Source organism: Choloepus didactylus, chromosome 9 (assembly GCF_015220235.1).
Source record: "Choloepus didactylus isolate mChoDid1 chromosome 9, mChoDid1.pri, whole genome shotgun sequence".
Taxonomy (NCBI): Eukaryota; Metazoa; Chordata; class Mammalia; order Pilosa; family Megalonychidae; genus Choloepus; species Choloepus didactylus.
This window is the reverse complement of record NC_051315.1, coordinates 20,379,984-20,397,536: the sequence shown is the minus strand read 5'-3', so window position 1 is coordinate 20,397,536 and position 17,553 is coordinate 20,379,984. Positions and strand designations below refer to the sequence as shown.

Sequence of the window (17,553 nt, the reverse complement as noted above, 5' to 3'; positions counted from 1 at the left end):
CTGTATGTCTGTCCTTGTGCCAGTAACACTGTTTATTTAGGATAGTTTTATGATAAGTTTTGATTTCGGGAAAATGTGAGTCCTCCAACTTTCTTTTCCTTTCTCAAGATTGTTTTGGCTATTCGGGGCCTCTTGCCCTTCAATATGAATTTGACAACTAGCTTTGCTATTTCTGCAAAGAAGGCAATTAGAATATTGATTGGCTTGTGTTGAATCTGTAAATTGCTTTGTGTGGTAATGACAGAATAATGATATTAAGTCTTCCAATCCATGAGGATGAACTATTGTTTGACTTGTTTGGGTCTTCTTTTAATTTCTTTCAGAAATAATTTGTAGTTTTCTGAGTACAAATCTTTTACCTCCTTGGCTAAATTTGTTCCTAGATATTTTATTCTTTCACTTACTGTCATAAATGGAATTGTTTTCTTGATTTTCACTATTCAGATTAATTGCTAGTCTGTAGAAACTCCAGTTATTTTTGTGTGTTGATCTTGTAGCCCACCTTGCTGAAATCACTTATTACCTATACTAGCTTTCTTGTAGATGATTTGGGATTTTATCTTGTCTTAGTTTGCCACAGCTATTGTGATAAATACCACAGAATGGGTTGGCTTATGCAACAGGAATGTATTGTCCACCGTTTGGAGGTTAGTGTCCAACATCAAGGTACTGGCAGGCCATCTTTTCTCCAGAGTCTGTGGCATTCTGGTGATGGCTCAATCCCTCTTCTGCCATGTGGTAATCTGTCTTTCTGTCTACTCCTCTGGTTTCTAGTTCTCCTGCTTATTTATTTCTAAATAAAGACTCCAGTCTGTGGGACACTGATTACGTGCTTCAACTTGGCAGGCCTGGGCTGGGGGACCTGATCAGCCCCTGGGGGGGGTGGTGGGCACGGGCGACAGCGCCCTCCGCAGCCCCCCGGGCCTGGGAAAGTGAGGCCGGAGGCAGGCCCCATTTCCTCACCCAAAATAACACTGTTAGGGGAGGCTTGCCGGAGGGAACCGCCTTTTCCCCACCCCCTTATCTTGCCCGGACACTCCCCGTTGCCAGTGCAACTCCCATCACCACCAGTGCGCATACATTGTTGCCAGACACCGTTACCGGAGCAACTCTCGCCCCTTTTCAATCAACCTCCACGCCCTCTCAGAACCAATCCAAGCCTTTAACCTCTACAGCTACCCCGCCCTCTAAACGCCCGATATAAGCTTGTACTCTCCCCTAATAAACTCTCTTGGCTTCTTCACCCTAAAAGAACTGTGTCCCGCTTGTTCCTTTCTCGCCGCCCTCCATACTTTGCACGCCTACGCCGGGGACCGGGCCCAGTCCCCCGCCTCGCCCTCGCCTCCGGGAAAGAGCCCCCGCCGCCGGTACCCTCCAAGCAATCCTGAGAGCCTAGGATTTGGTAACCGGCCGCCACCTCCCCGCCCCAGACGAGTCAACTGCGACCGCAACTGGCGCCCAACGTGGGGCCCCTGGAATTAAAAGTCCTCTCCACGCAGCGGTCCAGTAAAACCACCCGCTCGCCCGGACGCCTCTCCAGCTCCCCTTCTCCTCGCCTGCAAAGTAAGGGCCGCCTCTCCCTCGCCGCCCCGCGGAGCCGCCTCTCCCTCGCCGCTCCACGTCCAGAGCCGCCTCTCCCACGCCGCTCCGCGCCCGGGCCGCTCTTCCTTTCCCGCGTTAACCTAACTCTTACCCCCGACTACCTTTCGTCTTCTCTTCCTATGTCCCCCCATTCCTCCTAACACTCTTCCTCCAGTAGCTTTCCCTCTTCCCCTCCATTACTTTGCTGTGGTCCTTTGTGTCTTTGTTTCTTTGTTTCGCGCGGTGTGCCTCTTTGCGACCGCCCCCCCCAAACTGCTCTCACTACTAGAGGCTCCTGCCTTCTATTCTCGCCGTCTCCTTCGGCCTCGCGACCACGGTTTACCTCATTTTCTTTACTCAATAATCAACCCCCCTTTTTCTTTTCTCACTCCGCTATGGGTAATCGTCTATCTGCACGCCAAGCACCCCAAGTTCGTGCTCTGGCTGGTCTCCTAGACACACATCGCTGTAAGGTGTCTGTCCGGCAGCTGCAAGTATACTGGGACCTCCTGCTGCCCTTTAACCCATGGCTCACCACTTGCCATCTTTGGGACCCTGTTACTTATGATCGCCTTATTGATCAGGTCACCAACGCCATGGAACATGAGAGCAAGCGCTTCCCTCCCGGCTTGCTCCCCACCTTAATAACCGTCTGCTCCTGCCTTCAAGGCTCCCTCCCCCCTGATCGAGGCCCCATTAAATCCAAGGAGGCCCTATCAACCCAGTCAACAGATTCAGACAGCGATACTAATGTAGACCACGATTCGGACACAGAGTCCTTAGTCGAGCAGATTAACAACGCGCTCGAAGTGACTCCCAAAAAACAAAATAACACTGAGCCTCGCCAAGATGGCGAACTTCCTCCTCCTCCTTCTTCTTCCATCGAGGGGAGGAAGTGCTCCGGCGATGACGTCAGCCCTAAGCTGGGCCGGAAACCGCAAGCGCTTTACCCCGCCCTTTCACAGGGCGGAGCTAGTCCACCATCTTATGCCTTAGCCACTCCCACCGCGCCGCCGTCTTGCGACGCTTGGGGCGCCCCACTTCCGCCTCCCCCTCCGGCGAGCTCCCCCTCAGAGCCGCTACCGGCAGCTGCCGCCGCTCCTCCCTGCCGACTAACAACCCCTGGCTGCCTTCTACACCTCAAGGCAACCCTTGGGGCAACACTCCCCCTACCCCCACTCCCGCGCCAAGCCCTCTGCAAGCGCGTCCTCCTTTCTCTCGTGCTTTTCGCTGCTTTCCTCTTAACCTTACCCCCACACCACAGAAACCGTATAACTGGTATCCCATTGACTCTGATACTATCAAGCAGCTTCGCAGGGCCGTCAAAGAGGACGGGTTAGGTAGCCCATACGCTTCCCAAATACTGCAGGATCTCGCCATGGACTTTTGCCTCCCCCAAGACTGGGCCTCGCTTGCCCGTTCCATTCTTAACCCCGGCCAGTTTGTTAATTGGCGTGCTCACTTCCAGGCGGAAGCAGCTAAGCAAAGTGAGCAAGACGCAGCCACTGGAGTCTATCATCACCCCGAAGCCTATTTAGGCACGGGAGCGTTTATAAATGCATCTGCCTATATTAATGCACCTGCCACCTTTTGGCCTATCCTTTGGGGAATCGCCTTACGAGCGTTTGCCAACTGCTCTGCCTGTCGGCCTAATAAATTCACCAAGCTCTTCCAGGAGCCGAGTAAGCCTTTCGCCACCTTTGTCTCCAGAGTCGAAGAAACCTGCGCTTGAAAGCCCTCCAGCCGCACTTCAAGTACAAGCAGCGCATCCGGAAACCGCACCTCAGCTACAAACAGCGCATCGCCAACCCCACCACCCCAACCTTTTCTACCCCCCTCTCATTACTCCTCTCCCCTCTTCAGCCTTATCCAAGCAACCTTCACCTCACTAAATGTCTCCTATCCCAATCTTACCTCCTCTTGTTGGCTTTGCCTCTCCACTTCCTCCCCCCTGTATGAGCCAGTTGCCTCCAACCTCTCCTTTTCAGAAAACACAGAGGACAGCCCCTCGGAATGCAATTGGAATACCTCTGCCTTCCCCCTAACCTTTCATTCAGTCTCCTTTACAGGAAAGTGCATCCGCCCTCGCTCAAGTAACTCTCCCAACCTCACAGCTTGCGCCGACTACTCATCTCCCAGCAGCTCTGCAAAATTTCTCATCCCTCATAACTCCTCCCCATGGCTCTGCTCCTCTACAGGGCTTACCCCCTGCCTTAACGTGCAAACCCTCAATACAACTAATGAAACTTGCCTCCTAATTGTTCTCATCCCTAGGGTCCTATACCACAGCGAGGAAGACTTCTTCCTCCGCCTGGAAACAACTGCAGCTTCTGCCCCACTGCAAAAGCGAGAGCCCATCACCGTCCTCACGATTGCCTCCCTCCTAGGTCTTGCAGGCGCTGGCACCGGAATCGCTGCATTAGCCAGTCAAGGCTCCGCCCTAACTCACCTCCGGGCGGCTGTTGACGAGGACATTCGTCACCTACAAGACGCTATTTCCCATCTTAAAAATTCTGTTAATTCCCTCTCTGAGGTAGTGCTCCAAAACCGCCGAGGTCTCGACCTTCTTCTCCTCAAAGAAGGAGGCCTTTGCGCCGCTCTAGGAGGAGAATGCTGTGTATATGCCAATTCCACAGGTCTCGCCGAGGACAGCCTAAAGAAGGTCCGAGAGGGACTGGAACAACGCAAAAAAGACCGTGAAGCCACCAGCTATTGGTCCCACATCTTTACCCCCCTCCTCCCTTACCTCCTCCCCCTCCTCGGCCCCCTACTAATGATTATTCTAGCTCTCACCTTAGGACCCTGCATTATCCGCAGAATTGTCCAGCTTGTAAGGAAACAAACGGATGCTATTTTCTCCTCGTTCGTGCAAGTCCAGTACCAGCAACTCGCCACCTCTGACGCTCCCTACTCCGAGATGACAACCAACCCTCCGCAACCTCACCACCACCGGTCAACCCGCCGACCGCGAGGCCCTTCTCGATCGCCTGAACATCACACCAACCTCGAGCTCCAGCTTCTCTGAACCTCCAACTTTAAACCCCCCACCCTCGTCCATCCCGCAAGCAGCAAGGCCCCTGTCGAGCGCCCGGGCGCCACACCAACGCCGAGCTCCAGCCTCGCTGAGCCACCGTCAACCCCTTTTTCCCCTCCCCGGCCTCCCCCTTCCCTCATCCCTTAGCGGGCCTCTCCGGTAAGCTTCTTCCTTTAATTAGAAAAGAAGGGGGAAATGCGGGACACTGATTACGTGCTTCAACTTGGCGGGCCTGGGCTGGGGGACCTGATCAGCCCCTGGGGAGGGTGGTGGGCACGGGCGACAGCGCCCTCCGCAGCCCCCCGGGCCTGGGAAAGTGAGGCCGGAGGCAGGCCCCATTTCCTCACCCAAAATAACACTGTTAGGGGAGGCTTGCCGGAGGGAACCGCCTTTTCCCCACCCCCTTATCTTGCCCGGACACTCCCCGTTGCCAGTGCAACTCCCATTACCACCAGTGCGCATACATTGTTGCCAGACACCGTTACCGGAGCAACTCTCGCCCCTTTTCAATCAACCTCCGCGCCCTCTCAGAACCAATCCAAGCCTTTAACCTCTACAGCTACCCCGCCCTCTAAACGCCCGATATAAGCTTGTACTCTCCCCTAATAAACTCTCTTGGCTTCTTCACCCTAAAAGAACCGTGTCCCGCTTGTTCCTTTCTCGCCGCCCTCCATACTTTGCACGCCTACGCCGGGGACCGGGCCCAGTCCCCCGCCTCGCCCTCGCCTCCGGGAAAGAGCCCCCGCCGCCGGTACCCTCCAAGCAATCCTGAGAGCCTAGGATTTGGTAACCGGCCGCCACCTCCCCCCCCCCAGACGAGTCAACTGCGACCGCACCAGTCATGATGGATCAAGGCTCATCCTTCTTCAGTTTGGCCTCACCTTACTAATAACGTATTCAAAGGCCCTATTAGCAAATGTTTTCACACGCACAGGACAGGGGTTTAGACTTGAACATGTCTTTTGTGGAGAACATGATTCAGTCCTCCAATGTCCATCCTCTGGACCCAAAAAGACATGTTCTCCCCACATCCAAAATACATTTACCCAATCACAGTATCCCAAAATCCTTAAGCCCTTTCAATAACAGCTCCAAACAGCAAGTCAAAAATCTCATCAAAATCAGTTATGGGTGTATTATGTCCTGAGGCAAAATTCCTCTCCATCTGTGGACCTGTGGAACCTAGAAAACAAATTATCTGCTTTCAGATATCAATAGTGGGATAGGCAGAAAATAGGCATTCCCATTCCAGAAGGGAGAAATTAGAAGGAAAACAGGGGTCATGGATCCCAGCCAAGTCCCAAACCCAGAAGGACCATTAAATTCCATGGTCTGAGAGTAATCTGTGACTCGATGCTTTGTCCTCCAGGCCTGCTGGAGTGGCAGCCCCAACCTTTTTCAAGCGCTGGGGCAGTAACTACCCTCTCCCTGATCACCGGGACACAGGCCCCACCCTTTCTAAACACCCAGGAGGTGTCCACACTTTACCCAAAAGTCAGTGTGGAAGGTCCACCCCCTCCAAATGGTGGGCTGGAGGTCCCTCTCTATTCCTCCAAGGATATCTCTTCTGCCCAGACTTTTGCTAACATAGTTCTGAAGTCATTCTTCCTTCATTTTATCCCACCTCTTTTCCTTTCAGTTCAGGCTGGCCATTTTTCTGCTCATGTAAAATTCTCAAAACTTTCGCTGGTTTTCTGTATAATTCAAGGTACACCAAGACATAAGCCAAAAACATCTTCCACAGATCCTTCCTTGATAACTGCATCTGCATTCCTGACTTCCTCTGAGATGGTTGATTAGATCCGTGAGTCATGTGCCTCATCTCCTTGGCAAAGGGCTGGTCAGCCCCTCGCACCACACCATTCTGTGGGGCCTCACCACAGAAACCCAGGAGGGGCCCTGTGGCAGTGCCTTCTGACCCTAGTCTCAGAGCACATTTTCTGGATAGGCTGAGAATTTTACAAATCATTAATTACTGGTCCCTGGTTGCGTAACTTCAGCCCTCAATTTATCTCTTTACTTTCACTTTTTACTATAAGCAATAAGGAGGAACCAGGCTGTGCTTTCCACACTTTACTTGGAAATCTCACCTAAATATCCAGCTTCATTGCTTACAAGTCTGTCTACTATCTGACATCAGAACACAATTTCACTAGGTTATCTGGCACTTTATAAGAACAATTACCTTTCCTCCAGTTTCTGTAACACACTCATCATTTCCTCCTAAGGCCGCACTGGGAGAATTTTTGTTGTTGTTGCTGTTTGAAGAATTTTAATGACATTCAAAGAATCCCATAACATTAACAAAGTGGGATATCAAACTGTGCTGGTTTGAAGCTGTCATGTACCCCAGAAAAGGCCATGTTTTTTTTTTTTTTTCTATTTACTATTTTTATTTTTATTTTCAGTTTAATTGAAATATATCCACACACCACAAAAACCACCTAAAGTATACAATCACTAGCTCACAGTATCATCTCATAGTTGTGCATATATCCCCACGATCAATTTTAAAACATTTTCATTATGCCAGAACAGAAATAAGAAAAAAAATAAAACTCAGATCTCCCATACCCCTAATTTCCCCCATTGTTGACCCATAGTATTGGTGCAGTACATTTGTTACTGTGGATGCAAGAATATTAAAATATTACTGTTAACTATAGTCCATAGTTTGCAATAGCTGTGTTTTTCCCCATATGCCCCTGTATTTCTTTTTTTTTTTTTAAATCTGCAATAGTTCATGCAAGGACCTATTTACATAGATAACTTTAAACAACCACTTTCAACAAAATTCACCTACACTATGTGGGAGCATTTTTAAAGTCCATTTTTCTATCAACATTCTATTCATGGCAATATATGTATTCCCTACGATGACAGAAACTATCTCTGTTGCTCTCCTCGCTTTTTTCTTAGTCCTCACCAGAATCAACTTTAATGTCCCTATCTCTCTACCAACAATCTTTCTAAAGCAACATAGAGTTTTTCTATCAAATGCCTCAAAATTCTTCCACCCTCCACCCATTACACAATTCCAAAGTCACTTCCCCACTTTTAGGTAGTTATTATTGCAGCACACACTTTCTGGCACCAAAATCTGTCTTAGACTCCAGGGCCTTAGACTCCACAGAATGGGGTTTATTGTCTCACAGTTGTCGAGCTAGAAGTCCAACATCATGATATCGGCGGCCATGTTTTCTTTGTAATCTGAAGCACTCTGGTGGTGGCTCAGTCTCTGCCTCTGTGAGATGGTGACCTGCCCCTTTCTGTCTCCCCCTCTGGTTTCTGCTCCTCCTTCTCACTTGTGTCCTGATAGCGACTTCGGTAGTTCTTGACCCTCCTTGGGTTATACCCTCGAAACAGGTCTCCTGTCTGGTGTTGCTCACACTAAACAAAACCAGATTCAGTGAAGCAAAGCAGAACTTTATTCTTGCACCAAAGAATGGAGAAGGGCAGAGTCGTGTCCTAAAGGCACTTTCTCCCTGACGGGAGATGAGTGTGGTTCTTTCATAGGGGTCGGGATTAGCGTGCGGTGGCTGGGGCAAGCGGGCAGTGGGGGTTCCTGTGTACAAATGGGTTTCACATCCACAGGATTTGAATGTATCTTTTGTGGGCAGTGTGATACAGTTCCCAACACTTTCCAGTATGGATGCCTTTTTTTTTCCTTGCCTAATTGCTCCAGCTAGGTCTTCAATACAGTGTTAAATAGCAGTGGTGAAAGGGGACATCCTTGTCTAGTTCTGATCTCAGGAGGAAAGTCTTCAGTCTTTCACTGTTGAGTATGATGTTAGCTGTGGGTCTTTCATACATGCCATTTTTCATATTGAGGAATTTCCCTTTGATTCCTAGTTTTCTGAGTATTTTTTAATCAAGAAAGGGTGCTGGAGTTTGTAAAATTCCTTTCCTGTCTCAGTTGAGATGATTATGTGGTTTTTATCCCCTTGAATTATATTAATGTGGTATATTACATTAATTGATTTTCTTATGTTGTACTCACCTTTTCCTTCCTGGGTTAAGTTTTACTTGGTTATGGTGATATTTTAAAGTACTGTTGGATTCACTTTGCTAGTATTTTGTGGAAGACTTTTGCTTCTATTATCCTAAGGGATGATATTGTACTCTAATTTTTCTATTCTTCTGAAATTCTATACAAGTGGCTTTGGTATTTGGATGACCATGGCCTCATAGAATGAAGTAGGAATTGTGCCCTCCTCTTCAATTTTTTTAGAAGCGTCTGAGAAGGATTAGTGTTAATTCTTCTTGGAATATTTTGAAAAATTCACCAGTGAAGCCATCTGGCCCTGGGGTTTGCTTTGTTGGGAGGTTTTTAGTTACTGATTCAATTTCTTTACTTGTTACTGGTGTGTTGCAATCTATTTCTTCTTGAGTCAAGTTGGGTAATTTGTTTCTAGGAATTTGTCCATTTTATCTATGTTGGTTTAAAATTGTTCATAGTATTTTTTTTCAAATTTGTGGATGGTTTTATTCATTTATTTATTGATATTTAACTGTATTTCGGAAAGGATTTAAGGAAGCTTATCAATATCTCTAATATGTAGTCTGAACAAAAACAAATTTGGCTTATATAAGGAAAAAAAAAAGCAAAGGAGAAGTAAGGATAAGAAAGTAGGATAGAGTTATGAGATTAGAACAACAAATGAATGCCACAGTCATAGACACTCACTGTGAGATGTCACAGAATTGGCTCTAAGCTTTTGTACAAACAGCCCAAAAAGAGAAGCATGATAGTTACAAAATTTAGAGTAAGCATGAGGTAAGTCCAAATGTATGCTCAAGAAAAGTGCACATAATATATTCATGGTAGAATAGAGAAGTTCTTCCAGATGTTCTCAAAGCAGAATCATTGTGTGGTGAGGAGCACAGCACCCTCCATGGCAGCCTCATGTTTGACTCTAGGATGTTTCATGGGTTAAATGTAAGTCCATGTAATCATTAGCTGACAACATTCATCCGTAGTTGTTCTCTGGAGACCCAATTTGATGGGCTCCAGACACACATTTGTAGAATGAAGAACAGAAGGTCTGCTTACCACACTAAACCTCCACAAAAGTGGGTTTTTCTCAGTCTACTTTTTTTTTCATTTTTTTAAATGGTGGACTGTAACATTTATATAAAAGTGATAACTTTCAAAGTATGATTTAACAAGTAGTGAGAGAGCAAATTTCAAAGAATGTTATGGGTTACAGTTCCACAATTTCAGGTATTTCCTAATTGTGAAATATAACAATATACACAGAAAGGTGATAACTTTCAAAGTATGATTTAAAAAGCAGTTATATAGGAAATTTCAAAGAATGTTATGGGTTACAGTTCCACCATTTCAGTTCTTCTTGCTATTCTAATACCGTAGCAACTAAGGAAAAAAACAGTTATATAAAGATTCAATATTTGTAATCCTTTGTTTATCTTGTCTATTGCTTCCCCTTCCTCTAGTTTAACACTTTCCCGATCTTCAGGGATGCCTAGGGAGTGACCACCCTAACTTGTTCATGTTGAAAAGGGGTGTCGACATTATGGGAAAGGGGGATGCATATGGTTAACGTTCTTAAAAATGCTATTGCCTCTGGGTTTGGGGACTTACCTGGGATAGGAACATTCTGGAGGATTTAAGCTTCTGAAAAATAAACTTGGTGAAACTTTTTTAGAGTCTCAGATAGGGGCCAAGGTATTCTTTAGGGTTTTCGGGACTACTGCTGATTTGGGCTTGTCATACTGTGGTCATTTGGCATATCAAGCTAACACTTGCTTAGGAGTAACCTCCACAATAGCCTATTGATTATCTGAATTCTCTTAGCCACTGAAACCTTATTTTGTTGTCTTTCTTTTCCCTGGTCAAAAAGGCACTCTAAACCATGGTCAGGCTCATTCCCAGAATCCGTGTCCCATGTCACCAGGAAGATTCATTCACATGGGAGTCCTGTTCCATTTTGGGTGGAGGGTGATGAATGTTTTCTGCACAGTTGAGTTTAGAGTGTGAAAGGCCACATCTGAGCAACAAAAGTATTTCTCTGGAGGTGACTTCCAGGCATAATTATAGGCGGGCTTAGCCTCCCCTTTATAGCCATAAGTTTCACAAGAGTAAGCCTCAAAATTGAGGGCTTGTCTTATTAAATAAGTGGTTCCTAATTTCACATAACATATGTTCTGTCCAAGATAAACAGAGTCTCACATTGTCTTCACTTACTTGTACAATTATCATCACTCTCCATTTTAAACAATTCTCATGACCCAGAATACCCCAAAGCTCTTATCAGCCCTTAATTATTTATCCCTAACATTTGTGTGCTACTAGTAAGGTATTCCTATTAATTATACTCCCTAGTATGCAAAGTAGTTTTTCCCATATACAACTCCTGTTAATTCTTTGTATCAGTGTCATACCTTAGAAATATATCATGCAAGCATTTATTGAAATTTGTTGTACTAATCTGTGGGATGTATGCCTTTAAACAACCCCTTTCAATCATGTTCACCTGTAATGCATCTCTGATACTTAAAGTCCCATTAACGAACAGTCATCACCCCTATCAATTCTCTTCTTTAAATTCACCCTCATTAACATATCTGAACATATTAGGTTATCATTCCCCTTTCACTAGCTTCTGTCCATTTGTAGATCCTGTACATTCAACATTATAAGACACTGATTTTACATTATTCAGGGAGTTCGTAGTAGTGGTAACATACAATATCTGTCCTTTCATGTCTAAATTATTTCACACAGCATTATTTCTTCAAGGTTCATCCAGGTTGCCATATGTTTCATGACATCATTCCTTCTTACTGCTGCATAGTATTCCATCGTTTGTATCTACCACATTTTGTTTATCTGCTCATCTATTGAAGGACATTTGGATTGTATCCACCTCTTGGCAATTGTGAACAATTCCACAATGAACATCTGTGTGCAAATGTGTTTCTGTCACTGCTTTCACATCTTCCAGGTATATACCAAGAAGTGCAATTGCTGGATGGTAGGGTAACTTGACATCTAGTTTTTTGAGCTACTGCCAAACTGTCATCCACAGTGGCTGTACCAGTATACATTCTGACCAGCAGTGAATAAGAGTTCCAGTTTCTCCACATCCTCTCCAGCATTTGCTGTTTCCTGTTTGTTTAATGGCAGCCATTCTTACTGGTGTGAGATGATATCTCATTGTGGTTTTGATTTTCATTTGCCTATTAGCCAGTGAAGATGAACATTTTTTCATGTGTTTTTTAGCCATTTGTATTTCTTCTTTGGAAAAATATCTTTTCATATCCTTTGCCCATTTTATAATTGGGCTGTTTGTACTATTATCATTGAGTTGTAGGATTTCTTTATATATGCCAGTTATCAGTCTCTTACCAGATATATCATTTCCAAATATTTTCTTCCATTGAGTTGGCTATTTCTTCACCATTTTGACAAAGTCTTTTAAGGCACAGAAGCCTTTGATTTTGAGGAGTTCCCATTTATCGATTTTTTCTGTCATTGCTTGTGCTTCAGGTGTAAGGTCTAAGAAGCTACCTCCTATTACTAGGTCTTGAAGATGTTTCCCTACATTATCTTCTAGGAGTTTTATGATACTGTCTCTTATGTTGAGGTCTTTGATTCACTTTGAGTTAATTTTTGTATAGGGTGTGAGGTAGAGATCCTCTTTCATTCTTTTGGATACAGATATCCAGTTGTTGCAGCCTCATTTGTTGAAGAGACTGTTCTGTCCCAGTTCAGTGGATTTGGGGGCCTAATCAAAAATCAGTTGACCATAGATCTGGGGGTCTATTTACAAACTCTTGATTTGATTCCATTGATCAATATGTCTATCTTTGTGCCAGTGCCATGCTGTTTTGACAACCATGGTTTATAGTAGGCTTTAAAGCCAGGAAGTGTAAGTACTCTCACTTTGTTCATTTTTAGAAGGTTTTTGGCAATTTGAGGCCCCTTTCCCTTCCAAATAAATTTGATAGCTAGCTTTTCCAAGTCTGCAAAGAAGGATGTTGGAATTTTGCTTGTAACTGCATTGAATCTGTAGATCACTTTAAGTAGAATTGATATCTTAACAAAGTTTAGCCTTACTATCCATGAACATAGAATATCTTTCCACCTAATTAGGTCCCCTTTGAGTTCTTTTAGTAATGTTTTGTAATTTTCTGTGTAGAGATTTTTTACTTCCCTGGTTAAGTTTATTCCTAGGTACTTGATTTTTTTAATTGCTATTGTGAATGGAAATTTTTCTTGATTGCTTCTACAGTTAGGTCATCAATAGTGTATAGGAACATTACTGACTTATGCACATTTATCTTGTATCCAACCACTGTGTTGAATTTTATTAGCTCAAGTAGCTTTACCATCAGTTTCTCAGAATTTTCCAAGTATATAATCATACCACCTGCAGAAATGACAGTTTCACTTCTTCCTTTCCAATTTCTTTTTCTTAGCAAATTGCTCTGACTAGAAATTCTAGCGCAACGTGGAATCCATAGAAGTGACCATGGGCATCCTTGTGTCATTCCTGAGCTTAGGGGGAAGGCTTTCAGTCTCTCACTGTTGAGTACTATGCTGGCTGTCAGTTTTTCATATATGCCCTTTATCATATTGAGGAAGTTTCCTTCAATTCCAACCTTTTGAAGTGTTTTATCAAAAAGGGATGCTGAATTTTGTTGAATGCTTTTTCAGCCTATATTGAGATGATGATGTGATTTTTCCTTTTTGATTTGTTAAATGTGTTGTATTGTTTGATTTTCTATGTTGAACTACCCTTGCATGCCAGGAATGAAAACCAGTTAGTCATGATGTATAATTCTTTTCATGTGCCTTTGGATTTGATTTGCAAGTATTTTGTTGAGAGTTTTTGCATCTATATTCATTAGGGAGATTGGCCTGTAATTTTCCTTTTTGTAATATCTTTATCTGGTTTTCTTATTTGAGTGATACTACCTTCATAAAATGAGTTAGGTTGTTCCTTTTTCTTCAATTTTTTGAAAGAGTATGAGCAGGAATAGTGTCAATTCTTTTTGGAAAGTTTGGTAAAATTCCCCTGGGAAGCCATCTGGCCCTGGGTTCTTATTTGTTTGTAGATTTTTGATGACTGTTTGTATCTCTTTGCTTGTGATTAGTTTCTTGAGGTCTTCTATTTCTTCTCTGGTCAGTCTTTGTGGTTCATGTGTTTCCAGGAAATTGTCCATTTCCTTTAGGTTGTCTGATTTGTTGGCATACAACTGCTCATAGTGTCCTCATAATATTTTTAATTTCTTTCAGATCCATTGTAATGACCCTGCTCTCATTTCTGATTTTATTTGGTTCTTTTGTCTTTTTGAGTTTGTCACTCTAGCTAAGGATCTTTCAATCTTGTTGATCTCAAAGAACCAACTTTTGATTTTATTTCTTCTCTGTTGTTTTTTTTTCTCCAGCTCATTTATTTCTGCTTTAATCTTTATTTCTTTTCTTTTTTCTTGCTTTAGGATTAGTTTGCTTATCATTCTGTAGCCTCTTCAGTGGTTAAGTTAGGTCTTTGGTTTTAGCTCTTTCTTCCTTTTTGATGTATGCATTTAGAGTTATAAATTTCCTTCTCAGCACTGCCTTTGCTGCATCCCATAGGTTTTCATATGCTGTGTTCTCATTTTCATTCAGCTCTAGATATTTACTGATTTCTCTTGCAATTTCTTCTTTGACCCGCTTGTTTAGGAGTGTGTTGTTTAACCTCCATGTATTTGTAGAAGATCTGGTTCCTTGGTGGTTATTGATTTCTAGTTGCATTCCATTACTGTAAGAGTGTGTGCTCAGAATAATTTCAAACTTCTTAAATTTATTAAGACTTGTTTTGTGCCCCAGCATATCTTGGAGAAGGCTTCATGATGCTACAGAAGAATTTATATCCTGGTACTTTGGGATGTAATGATCTATATGTGTCAGTTAAGTGTAATTCATTTATCACATTATTTAGGCCCTTGATTTCCTTATTGGTCCTCTAGGCCTATTGTTCTATCTATGGAAGGGAGTGATGTATTGAAGTCTCCCACTATTACTGTAGAAACATGTATTGCTCCCTTCAGTTTAGCTAATGTTTGTCTCATGTACTTTGGAGCTCCTTGACTGGGTGCATAAACGTTTATGATTGTTATTTCTTCTTGGTGAATTGTCCCTTTTATTAATATATAGGGTCCTTCGTTGTATTTTACAACATCTTTGCATTTAAAGTCTCTTGTCTGATATTAGTATAGCTACCCCTGCTTTCTTTGGGTTGCAACTTGCATGGAATATTTTTTTCCATCCTTTCAATTTCAGTCGCTTGTGTCGCAGGGTCTAAGATGAGTATCTTGTAAATAGCATATCAATGGGTCATGCTTTTTAATCCATTTTACTAGTCTGTATCTTTTAATTGAGTTTAATCCATTCACATTCAAAGTTATTACTGTGAAGGCAGTTCTTAAGCCATCCATCTTATCCTTTGATTTTTAATTGTCAGCTCTATTCCCCCCTCTCTTTTTTTTTCCTTTAAGTTATCCTTACTAACATTCTTCAGTTCTGTGCCCTTCTCCAGACCTCTTTCTCCTTTCTTTTGTTGTCAGCTAATAGAGCTCCCTTTAGTGTATCTTTCAGCACAGGTCTCTTGTTCACAAATTATCTCAGCATTTGTTTGTGAAAATTGTAAGTTCTCCCTCAATTTTGAAGGAGAGCTTTGCTGGATAAAGAATTCTTGGCTGGAAATTTTTCTCTTTTAGAATCTTAAATATGTAATACCACTGCCTTCTCACCTCTGTGGTGCCTGCTGAGTAGTCAGAACTTAGTCTTCTGTTGTTTCCCTTGTATGTGGTTAATCACTTCTCTTTTGCAATTTTCAGGACTTTCTACTTCTGTTCAGCCTTTGCAATCTGATTAGTACATGTCTCAGAGTGGGTCTATATGGATTTATTCTATTACAAGTTCACTGAGCTTCTTTAATTTACATATTTATGTCACTTAGAAGGGTTAGGAAGTTTTCCCAACTATGTCCTCAAATATTCTTCCTAGCCCTTTATTCTTCTCTTTTCCTTCTGGGACATCAGTCATTCTTATATTTGTATGCTTCATGTTGTCCTTCATTTCCCTGAGATCCATTTCAAATTTTTTCATTTTTTTAAGCCATTTGTTCTTTTGTGCATTCGCATTCAATTTTCCTGTCCTCTAATTCACATATTCTTTCTTCTGCCTCTTCAAATCTGCTGTTGTGTGACTCTAGTATATTTTTAATTTAAGATCTACTATTTTTATTTACTCTTCCCAATTCTTCTTTATACTCTTCTAGAGTCTTCATGATTTCCTTTATGTCTTTACCCAACCCATTGAAGTTCTTTTGGAATTTGTATGTACTTCTTTGATTAATTGCTCCAAACTCTGTGCCTCCTCTCACTTTTTAATTTCGTCTTTTGGCTTGTCCATATCTACTTGGGTCTTCATATGCTTTGTGATTTTCTGTTGGCTTCAGGGCATTTGCTTATCTTGATACAGTTATTTTGAGATATGCAGGATTATTTGAGTACTTATATATAATTGGGCAGAGCTACAGCTTGCTGAAGTGTGCTTTCCCTGTCCTACCAGCAGATGGCACTCTTGATCCACATCTTTCTCTCACTTTGGTCTTCCCCGAACTTCTCCTGTGTGGTGGGTGGAGTCTAAACTAGATGGAAATCCAGTCAGTGTACCAGTTCTCCAAGTGCACTGAGGACTGCCAGCCCTGGGAGTGGGGAGTGGGCCCTGTGCATCTCGGCAGGGAGTCTTCTTATGGATTCAGTGATTTTGATAATTCTTGGCCCTCCAGGTGGACAACTCTTGAGCTGTGGGACTGCGCATCTCACCCCCTAGCTCAAATGCACCCTGGACTCTCTCTGCCATGCACCCATAAGCCTCTGGGATTGGAGAAGGGCTCCTAGTGCTTCTATGAGTCACCCTTGCCTCTCCCTGCCTCTTGCCCTTGCACACCGCAGGCTTCCATGGAAGAAGAGTAAATGCTATTACCACAAGTCCACTGAATCCCAAGTTCCCTCATGGGAGCTCCTGGCTATGGGCTTTGAAGGGTTATCTCTCCAGGCAACTGCTGAAATGGGTGTATAGGGCATGAAAATCTGCTCCCTCCCATGCTTGGCTTCTGGCTGCAGCCACCAGTCCCTGGTGGCAGTCCTGGTTGAACACACTCACCCATCCTTTCAGGTCCAGTCTCTTTGCTTCTCCATCCATGTCCCCACTATGGGCAGTTGAGTTCCCTCTCTAGCTGGTTGCACCCTGGAACTGCTGTTCTGGGTGCTCTCTGCCCCTTCTCTAGTCCCTTTCCTGGAGGAGAAGTTTGCTTTGCCTCTCCTATTCTGCTATCTTCCCTGATGGCTCTCTCATAGTATTCTTATAATCCTTATTTCTGTAATGTTGATAGTAATGTCCCCCTTTAATTTCTGAGTTTTGTTATTTGAGTCCTCTCTTTTTTTCCATTGTCGGTGTAGATAAAGGTTTGTCAATTTTATTGCTCTTTTCAAAGAAGCAACTTTTTAGATCATTAATTCTCTCTTCTATTTCTTATTTATTTCATGTATCTCTACTCTGTAATCTGTTATTTCTGCCCTTCTGCTCCTTTGATTTAGTTTGTTCTTCTTTTGTAATTATTCCAAGTGTCAGGTGAGGTTTCCAATTTGAGATCTTTCTTCTTTTTTAATGTGAACATTTACAGCTATAAAGGTCGCTCTGAACACTGCCTTTGCTGCGTTCTGTAACTTTTGGTATGTTGTGTTTTCATTTGCATATTTCTAATTCTCCTTGTTCATTCTTTTTTGACCCATTGGTGGTGGTTGTTTTTTTTTTTAACTTTATTTATCAAAAAAAAATTTTTTTTAAAAAACATTTCAAAGAAAACAAAACAAAGGAATAAGAAAAACAGCCTAAAATAACTACATTGCTCCCAACATGT

At 43.3% G+C, this 17,553-nt stretch overlaps 1 protein-coding gene across 1 annotated transcript in view; it reads left to right on the top strand.

Moving 5' to 3' along the window:
• The window catches only part of LYPD1 (LY6/PLAUR domain containing 1), a 96,058-nt gene that overhangs the window by 55,852 nt on the left and 22,653 nt on the right, over nt 1–17,553 (top strand). The gene's annotated exons all lie outside the window — the stretch shown is intronic.